This window comes from Antrostomus carolinensis, unplaced genomic scaffold (genome assembly GCF_000700745.2).
Source record: "Antrostomus carolinensis isolate BGI_N321 unplaced genomic scaffold, ASM70074v2 scaffold7433, whole genome shotgun sequence".
NCBI lineage: Eukaryota > Metazoa > Chordata > Aves > Caprimulgiformes > Caprimulgidae > Antrostomus > Antrostomus carolinensis.
The window spans coordinates 32,465-42,876 of NW_010303115.1; positions in this window are offsets into that span (position 1 = coordinate 32,465).

Genomic DNA, 10,412 nt, shown 5'->3' on the forward strand with positions numbered 1-10,412 from the left:
ACCAAAACCCAAAGCTATCAAGGTTCTGTATATTCAGCCATGCACAGTTTTTATGCACTGTCATTCTAGAAATCCAGCTTTTGATTTTTTGGTGGGGTTTTTTGGTGTTGTTTTTTTCTGCCCCTTAAGTCTTGTACAATGTTTCTTCACTTACATGAATCTGTTTTTCAAAAATTATTTAAAAAAAACCCCACTCTACAGATTTTTGAGTTGTTGACTGCTAAACAATCCAAATGATCTTGCGGATCAACTGGATGCCACATTTACATGCACATGTATCCCCAAAACTAAACTGTAAGTGTATATAAAGACAAAATAATTAAGGTCTTTAAACAAATATGTCCCCCTTTTCATGCACATGAACTGATAACAGAATTTAAAAAGTCATTTTCATAGTATCTGGCATTATTTTTTTAAACAGTTCATTAAGAGCAATAGATATTTTAAATTTTTCAAAGCTTGCAAAAATGATGCATTTTTCTTCTTAACACTAAAATATCAAATCAAACATTTAAGCTGTGCTGATTATTTATTCCACTTCCTCATTCCATTACTCTTACCAAGATGCACTTGAATGACATTATTGCGCAACCTTTATTTCCCTTTTAATTGCATGAACATCTACTGTTTCTAAATCTCATCCCAGACTTCTAGGAAGGGCTTTGAGGAAGCAGCAGTAAAAGCAGAGTTAGATATTCCAGGTGTTTTATCTTTATAAAATTATAATTAGTAATACTGATAGACTGGCAGATTGAGATGTCACCAGGCAGTGCTTTCTGTCTGTACTGAAGCTGACAGCATTCAGACTCACTATGGGGTAGAAAAGTCATATTTAAGTTCTGTAGGGGTTTGGGTCTTTGGTGTGATACAGCATGGGATCACCCAAGCCTCTTCAGTTCAACAGGAACACAATTTTAATGACTATTCACATGTTTCTCCAGAACAAAGTTGATCTTTCGAGGTCCCTTCCAATCCCTAACATTCTGTGACAATTTTCCTCCAGCAAACAGAAGTTCTGCACGTGCAATGGTGGATGTCTGTCCTCTGAACAACACAGAAGTGTAGCTGGGACATTCCCTTTTGGAAAACTCACACTTTTTAGTGGGAAAATGGCTTTCTGCAAGGCCAAAACCAGAACCAAATAAGCTCTCATCTTCTGCTTACAGATACTGCCTCTCAGGTGGTTTCTTTCTGTTCCAGAAATTGTTCAGATTTAGCAATGCCAGAAAGAATTACTTTCTCTGGATACAGTGTAAAATGCTTTTCAAATTAAAACCATGGAGATTTTCACCACAGGTTACAGATTGCTAAGTGCACTTATACAAAGTGGCCGTGTCTCAATAATTAGGCAGCAATTGGTGAATCTGCAGTTGGATCTACACGGGGAGGTCCTTCCCTCTTAACACCGTACCGAGGTGTCTCAGAGAGACTCTGCAGGTCCCTGCTCCCACAGATGTGACTGCAAGATCATGGTTCATGGCATAAAAAAATGGCAATTCGCCCCTCCTAACTGGAGTGGCTGCCTGTTTGGATCAAGTCCTGGTGAATGGAGTTAGCCTAATGCGACTTCATGGTATCCCTGTTCCGCGAGCACTTGCTGCATCGCTCTCCTGCTAGGGACAAGGACATCGTCCCCAAAAACCAAAGGAAATAAAGTGCTTAAGTTTTGCTTCACAGAGATGGGAGTCAAAAAGATAAACACCGATTAATTTGCTATTAAATATCAAAGGTGGGAAAGTGTAACTGCCATGCAGCTACACATCTTATACATAAACACACACAAAAACATCTTATGACAAACAGAAATTAATTTCTACTGCAATAAAACTGCTTTTATTATTTTGGTTTATGCCTCGTGCTCTGGGGTGTTCTTCACAGCCCATTATTTCTGAGTAAAACATTTTCCTTTGGGACAGACAGTTACTAGCAAAGCACACCAAATCCCTCAGTCTCTATCTAGATGACGAGTTTCATCTATAAGCAAGACAGCCAGATAATGAAAATTATACTCTCCATTCAGTGAATAACAAAATTCTACCACCAAAATGACTTTCCAATGCAGCTACTTTACATCAGTCATTGTTCAGTGCTAACACGAACTTCCATACCAGGAGGGAAAGTCAATATTCTCATTTTATACCTTCCCATTTCCAGCTCCAGTAGGAAACCTTACAGTCAGCTTGTTTCTGCTTACGCTAGAAAATCTAATTCTGCACAACAGGCTGTCCTGATTCCCCAAGATTAAATGCTTCTGTGATGAGGGAAGGGAATAAAGGATTTAATTAGTAGCCAAGGTTATGATTCACGGCTGTTTGATCTCTTTTTTGCAAACTGGTAACAAATGCTTTAGTAAATTGAGAGCTTAACCATTAACCAGCGATATTTGTTTGTTCAGCCACTTGTGACATCTCTGAATTCTGGTTACAGAACGGCTGGCTGCAGCCTCTGGGGACATACAGCACGCTTCGATGCCAGATGGCCACTCAATACATTACTGTCCTCAGAGCAAGAGTTTCATGAATACTGAGTGTGGTGGGAAATGACATCACCTGGGCGTGCTTACAGACAGCAGTGACATACCTTCACTGGGCAAGAAGCCCCACAGTGAGCGGGAGAGGCCCTCTGGAGAAGCACTGCCATGGGAGTTAAGCTCTCTTGCAACTGAAATCCCTCGTTTTTATATGTTTGGGTTTGCCTGACTTTGGGAGAAAGCTTATTTGATAAGTGTATTAGCAACAGGGTCAGTGGACAAAGTTTTTGCCCTTTCATTAACGAAGCTATTTCCCTCTTCTGAGCATTCACAAGGCTTTGAGCCTCACCTTACCCATTAATCTCATGACAACTGAAATCCAAAGGGACTTGCCAATCCCCATTTGAGTGATTCCAATAACCATCAGCACATTACCTTCAAAAATAAACTGAAGTAGTTTGTATGCCTGTAAAATCAAGCTAAAGATTACTGCTTCCAATACCAGACAACATCTCTGCCCACACTTTTCTGAAGGAAAATTACCAACAGCTTTACTGGCTACCAGTAATTTTCTTTCCTAGTATAAACAGCACATCAATATCACCCTGAACATGGCACATACAACATGGACATTCCCTTGAACTTAAACTCATAGAATTAAGTCCCAAGGCTGCCACTGAAGCTGTAATACTGTCAGAACCTATAGAAATGACCCAGAAGGATGAAGGAAGATATAACAACTCATCAGCAACAGAGAACTACCCCACTGGTAACAGGGTCAAGAGATTCATACAAACCTACATTATTTGTAGGCATAAACTAGGTTTGCTCTATCTGTGCACTGAAAAAGTAACCTCTTGTGGATGCAGACACTTCTCAAAGCATAAGAAATGAGGATAAAAAAAGCCTGGCAACAAAACACAATGGATTGAGCAACCACAGTACAAAAGAAAGCCTGACAGAATAGAATGACTAGAAATCATGAGTTTTTCCAGCCTCCTTTTGTTGTTAGAACACTTAATCTCCAACAACTTATTTGAAGGAAACTTAATCTCTTCATTAGCCCATCAGAAATCTAGACTAGAATTTAATGTAATTTGGAAAACAAGCATGCTGAAGAACTTCAGGTAATTTTACAGACATTCTCATCTGGTTGGAAAGTTGTTATACATTTATAAATGCCCCAAACTACTGTAATGGAGCCATCTGCTCATTTGACTGCAATATTATATTCATTTTTCACAACAAAGCCAGCCCAAATCTCAGTAGGTTTCCCAAGGTGTGGCTCATTCCCCAGTCCTTAACTGACAGCCACTGTGAATGTCACCAGCATCAGCCAGCACCCACCTGCCTCCCTTTTGCAAGGAGACCTGCAGGGCCACCCCAGAAGAATGCTTTCAGGGACCAAGGTTAAGATTTTTGGCTGCAAAAAACAGGTGGCTTCACAAAAAAAGGAAGTAAGGACTTGCATGGTTTGGTTGTTTTACGTTTCAAGAAAATGAAAACCTTTTTTTTTTTTTTTTTTTTTTTTAAAAATTTTTTAAAAAGAGAACCCCTTCTTTCAAAAACAGAGAGCAAGAAAGGAAAAACAGTTACTAATTAGAAATATATATTGTCCTTACAAAGCTGCTGAATTTTATATCCAGTCCTTAGTAATGCCATTAAAAGTTTGTTTCCCTTTTCATCTCAGGAAGGTGTTCTACATATTGGTTTCGTGTTAACAGAAATATTAAAGCAACAAGACAGAGGAAAGGTGGTGCTAATTTCCTATTTATAACACTTGCCTTTTTGTTCATTTGCAGAACATTTTATTATCAGGACCATAATGTCTGGCACAGACCTCCCAACGTACACGGATGCTGATATTATCGGAGTTAAAAGGTCAACACTGTCTATTCAGAATTAATTTAACAAGAAGGAAAAGTCAGTAGGAGAGAGCCACGGATTTATAATATCTTTTACAAAATGCCCATTTCTCAGTAAACCTAACACTGATTTGAAGTCAGGCTCAGTTTTCAAACGTATTTAAATTCTCTGCAGTCATCTTAAATTTCTGTCTTAGGACAGAGCTAGAGTATTAAGAAAGAAAGCTGAAGTTGCTTGGCCTGAAGTTTTTGGCACTAATCATTATTTAGACTTGAACTTTAACACATCAGATTTTAATAATATGTTGTGCATATGAACTGAAATATTTTTTTCCACTCAGGCACTGAAAAGCATTCCTTGTCACAGAACCTGGTGGGTGAGATTCAGAGTAACTACATTAAGCCATTTCATTAGTGCATTTAAAGTCTAATGAAATCTTTCATCCTTAGTCCTCCAGGCGCTTTTGGTATAGAATTTGCTGTGGCCCAAGGTTATTCATGTCTTTTCACACGTTCTGTCATTCCCTGCCCATTAGAGTTAATGGGAGTCTCTCCATACTGGGCAACATTTTAGATGCAAGAAACTGGAAAGGATTAGGTTGCATCGCTGTGTATTCTGTAATAAGCAATAATAATAATAATGATGGTGATAATAATAATAATAATAAACACTAACAACAACTTCTTCACCATACCCAGGAACAAAATCAGAATCACTGATTATTTCAAACAATGTGGGCTACCCAGCTTTTCCTTTCATTTGTTGCTAGAGCTTGGCAACTGGTGTTTGTCATCATTATATGTTTATCAGGGACATCAAAATATACCCTGGCCTATAAATGATTCACAAAAAGCATCTTAAGGACAAAACAGTCAAAGCTGCCCAGAAGCATTAAAAAGTTATGACGACACTTGACAAGCAAACCAGTTACAAAACTGAAGTTTTATTAAATGGGCTTCAGCTAAGCTTAGTGTTTATATAAATGCTCCCATAACATTTTCAGTGTATGAATGTGTTTAATTTTTAATGGACAAACATTCTCTACTAGGCCTTGCCCTCTGGACTTCCCATCCATTTATGAAAGCAAAGGTGGAAACTAGTGACAAGACAAATTAATTCAGCTATCCCCCACAGTCCTCACCTCCAGGGTCTTCACAGGTTTAAAGGCAATAGGAATACAGAAATAATAATTACACGTAGGACAAGGAGAATCATAAATAGCAGGCAAGCTAGATTTTAAAAACTTTTTTGGTCTCAGCAGTCAAAGACTTTCTAGTTATTATTGGAAAACCAGTAATCTGGTTATGAAACATCTATGTCTACCGAACTCTTATTCATGCTTGCAAATTGGTCATGAACAGGTAGGATCTTATCAAATGCATTTGTTCATCTAAGCACTGAATAATTCAATATCAGCAGCAAATCATTTCTATGAAGACATTTGATGAATAATTTCTATAGAACAGTATGTATCGAGTGTTTTATTTTAAATATATGAGCTGCTTTGACTTCAGTGCATGTGTCTCAATGGAATTTCTGTTCCCTACCTAGGGGAATGCAGGAGTTGATGTCCCATAGGAGTATTAGTGATTATAAACTTAATTGTTCTGCAAGAATACTCTGTAAGAGTTATGTCAGATTCACTCTTTTGGTGAACCCTTCAGCCACCAAACATCTTGGTTACTGTTCACTGAATGTGAACACAGCCCCAGGGGAATTAGCTTACATCATGGAATCATAGACTGGTTTGAGTTGGAAGGGACCTTTAAATGTCATCTAGTCCAACCCCCCTGCAGTGAGCAGGGACATCTTCAACCAGATCAGGTTGCTCAGAGCCCCGTCCATCCTGACCTTGAATGTTTCCAGGGATGGGACATCTACCATCTCTCTGGACAACCTGTTAAGCTGAATTAACATTTGATGAATTCTCCCAACTATCTGTTGCTGGTCTTTTTTTTTTTTTTTCTTCTTTTTCCTGCAAAGCATTTATGTGATACTAGGAGACTGGACACAGGATAAGGAAGACAAACACACCATTAAAAGGAAAGTGTTCAAGCACGCTGACTTTCTACTCCATTCCCAGTTGTCCCTCTATTCCTCAGCACATCCTGACAAATAAAACAAAAACTGGTTTCCAACTAAACAGAAGAGGATCTAGAATAGCTAAACAGCATTGGATTCTGGAGTGCAACACTCAAATTGGTTCAGCTTCTCTTGGCATATGGTCCAACACACAGGATGTCTAGAACCAAGACCAGTTGCTGTAGCTAGAATAAAGATCACGTGTACATTTTCAGAACTAATGGTACGCTGGGGCAAACTGGTGTGGCATCAGAGATTTCCTTTGTGGTTTCCCCACAATGACGCTAGCTAAGAACATAACCCTTACTGTAAAAGTTTGTGTTGAAATCAGGGAAAAGTGAGATTTCTTCTACATCGTGAATTGCCTTTGCTGCATATTTTCACAATTCTGTTGTCACTTAGGTCTGTTACCAGGACAAAGGACATGGGCAAAAAAACCCAGGAAGATAAAATCATTTTTGGAAGGGACTGAAATACCCTGTAAAGCAGGACAAGTATAAAAACCAGGTCCCATTTTGTCAGAATTGGCTGTTGTTCCCCAACTTTGGTGATACCAAATACAATTGATATCAATACCCATATCAAGCCACAGTGAACCTTTATTCAGCTTTTCACTCTCTGCATCTTGTTGCATCAGAAGGCAGTTGCTTTTTTACATGGTTTCAAGGCAAAGCAATTTGAAAGTAACTAGACACAAATGAGATCAGAGATAAGGAAATAATAACGTACAGCACTGTCTTACAGACATTGTCTGACACATTAAAGTCCTTTTCTAAAGAAGTTGAAGACAGACCACAATGGAGCTGGAGTTCAGTGCACACGGAAAGCCATGGATATTATTACTCTTAACCAGATGCTGCAAAATAATATTTTCAGATTAAAAAAAAAAATATTTTTTTGCAGAGTTTGCCTTTCAGGGCTCTGAATTATACAAGGAAATGCAGGGCTCCAATCAGAGATACTAGGAAAAATAATCATATTGCCTATGGTTACTTGCCTCTCTATTGTTGGCCTATTAAACTTACAATAACCTTTCAATATCAAACCAGCTGATGTTACACTACTTCATTATGCTCAACAAGCTGTTAACACTACGCGGCAGCTCCTTGTTGCACTCATCATAGGGAGTTACAAGACCCCTGCAAACTCAAGGCTGAGCTTGGCTTTTCTGTTTGGCTTAATTTCAATGCCCAGAATAGACATCAGATAAAACCTGCACACAAAAACATCTAATGCTGAGCATGAGATGGAAAAGGATCAAAACTATGATCCACTCATTAAGAATTTCCAATTATTTGTTTCCGCTCTACATAATACTTTAACATGCTAATTTAATATATGCTGTATCTTAATTAAGACTCATCACATAACACTACTACTAACAACCCATTTAACCTTTTGTTTTGAAACAAAAGAAAGAAGAATTTATTAGGTCAACTAATAATAAGCAATGCAATATTGTTTTGACCTTCCATGGATCCCCTATAAACTGCAGTTCATTGCAATTATTATTGCTTATTATTATTTTTATAATAATAATTGCATTGCTTACTATTATTTCAAAACAATACTGCATTGCTTATTATTATCAAAAGAATATTGCATTGCTACTTATTTAACCTCACTCAATGACTTTTAGCCAGAACCTCCTTCGTTTTTTCCCCTCATCTCAGTAATGTGTATATTTTTAAATAATGGTGAATAGAGACATAAAAAATTTGTTTTTTCTTTGTAAAACCAGTCATAAGCAAGAGGTTAGATTCATTCATACACCCTCACAAGCTCAGGCTATTCTACCCAGGCAAAGCAGGTAAATCCAGAGAGTATCTCAGCTGTTCAACACAAATGAAAGTCATTACGCAGTTGTGGCCAACAAAATAAAGCAGCTATCCTGTTGCAGAGACAGGAATTACAGCAGGAAGAAATATCTGAAAGGAAAAGGCCTGAATTGCTATTGACCTGAATAGCAATATTTACATTACCAAAATCAGTGTAACACTGTTTCAGAAATCCTAACATTTCCCATGTTGTTTTCTACTACAGAGATGATTGGCAAGTTCTCCTGCCATTTAATAATGAGAAAGAGAAGATGGAAGTCACTGCTGTGAAACTGTTTCCAAGTACTATATTCTGAAACCATACCATATAAAAAACCCCCATCATTGCCACAGAAATCAACTGAAAAACATGAGGCCAAATTCTGCCTTGATTTTCACCAGGAGACACTAGAATCTGATGGACTGTTAGGTCACCATGGCTTCTGGCCTGCTATATCTGTAGGGGCTTTGGATGTGACTTATGGCAAATGATATAAGTGTCTGCTCACAGCTGCACTTTTTAGTGGATGCATCCTCCAAAACCAAAGCGATAGAAGACTATAAACACAAGGGTGTTGCTCTAGTTCGTGTAAGCTGCAGTGAAAAGGACAGGTAGCATAGGACAAGGGGACTTCACCGCCCACGTCAGTGCCATCACTTCAGGGGGGGGGAAAAAATAAATAAAAAAAAAAGCAGTTACAAATGTAGTTCAAAACTGCAATTTTTGCAACTGGAAGCATTCTCAAGGATTTGTTGTTTTACAATGGTGGAGAAACACATGGGATTTCAACTTGTGGAGAACAGCCTTTTCCTATAAATCACAGAGCGTAATCTGAAACCCAGAAACAGCACAGGGGCTCACATTTATGGATTTAAAACAGATGAAGAGCAAGCACACTCTTAACCCTTTCCCCATAACTTCTTCCCAGTACAAAATGAAAATGAACATGCAAGTACTGAACACAAATTAACTGGGTAAAAATCAAGATGAAAACAATTCTGTAAACACCAAAGACGTCAGCTCTTTGCCTGACCTCCCTAAGGACACAAGCACAGAATTGTCCTAAAGCAAAGCACAGTAAAACTGTTCGAGCATAATCCACTACTCGGACTGTTCTTTCATCAACTTTTATTTAAGCAGTTTATCTTGTTGAGATTAGGATCTCTCTTCTAGAGCAAGACCTGGCAAACACAGGCCTCCGGTTTTGAATATCAGGCTATATTTCACTGGGAAAGAAGGAACTAGCAGCCTGTCGTCTCACCGTAAGGTTATAAACTCCTTAATCAGGCAATAGGAGAGCTAATACTAACACATTAGCGATAATTTCTCTTCACAAATAAGTAAAAGCATTAAAATAATATAAAGAGCATTTATTTATTGTCTTTTAAGATGCCCAACCATTTGTCTATCATTTTTAACTTCTCTTATGGCAAAAAAAAGCAAACCTCAAACCCAGCACAGTCTGTTCAAACTTGAATCCTAAAACACAATTTTTATTTTTTTTAATAAAAAAAAAACCCACAGTGAAAAAGAATGGATTGGAATATCAGCATTGCCAAGAGGCATTAGTCTATACCTTGTCAGGGTCAGAGTTCCAGTACTTCCAGAAATTCACTCACGTACATGACACAATGGTATGATTAAAAACAGAAACGGGCTTGGATTAAAATAAAATATGATGATACATCATGTTAAATCTCTACACCAATGTAATATTTTAAAGCAAACCCTAAAGCAACCAACCCAGGACAGCTGAAAGGAGAAGACGACAGACAATTTTAATCTTACTGCAAGATCACTCATCTGCACACACAGTATTTGCCGTGGTAATCCAACCTCTGTCCATTTACTGGCTGCAGTGCAGTGAAGTGGCACTTCTGTCCACGTCTCCTGATGAAAAGCTAGGGTGCTTCTGCACTTCACTGAAAAGGGTGCAATTCAGAGGAAAAATGTCTCTAAAGTGGCAATGATGGGCACCTGAATCTTTTTCAAGTGAAGTAGCAGCTACCTGAGAACTTTAGAAAAATGAAGCATGAAAATGAATTCAGTCTTAGCTACCAGGCATGTTGTGTGAGCATCCCAAAAATGCAGTCAGGGCTAAAATTTTGTGCTACAATAATCAGAGAGACAACCTAAAACAACCCTGACCCCTTTTGAAATAGCTTGCTAAAACTGT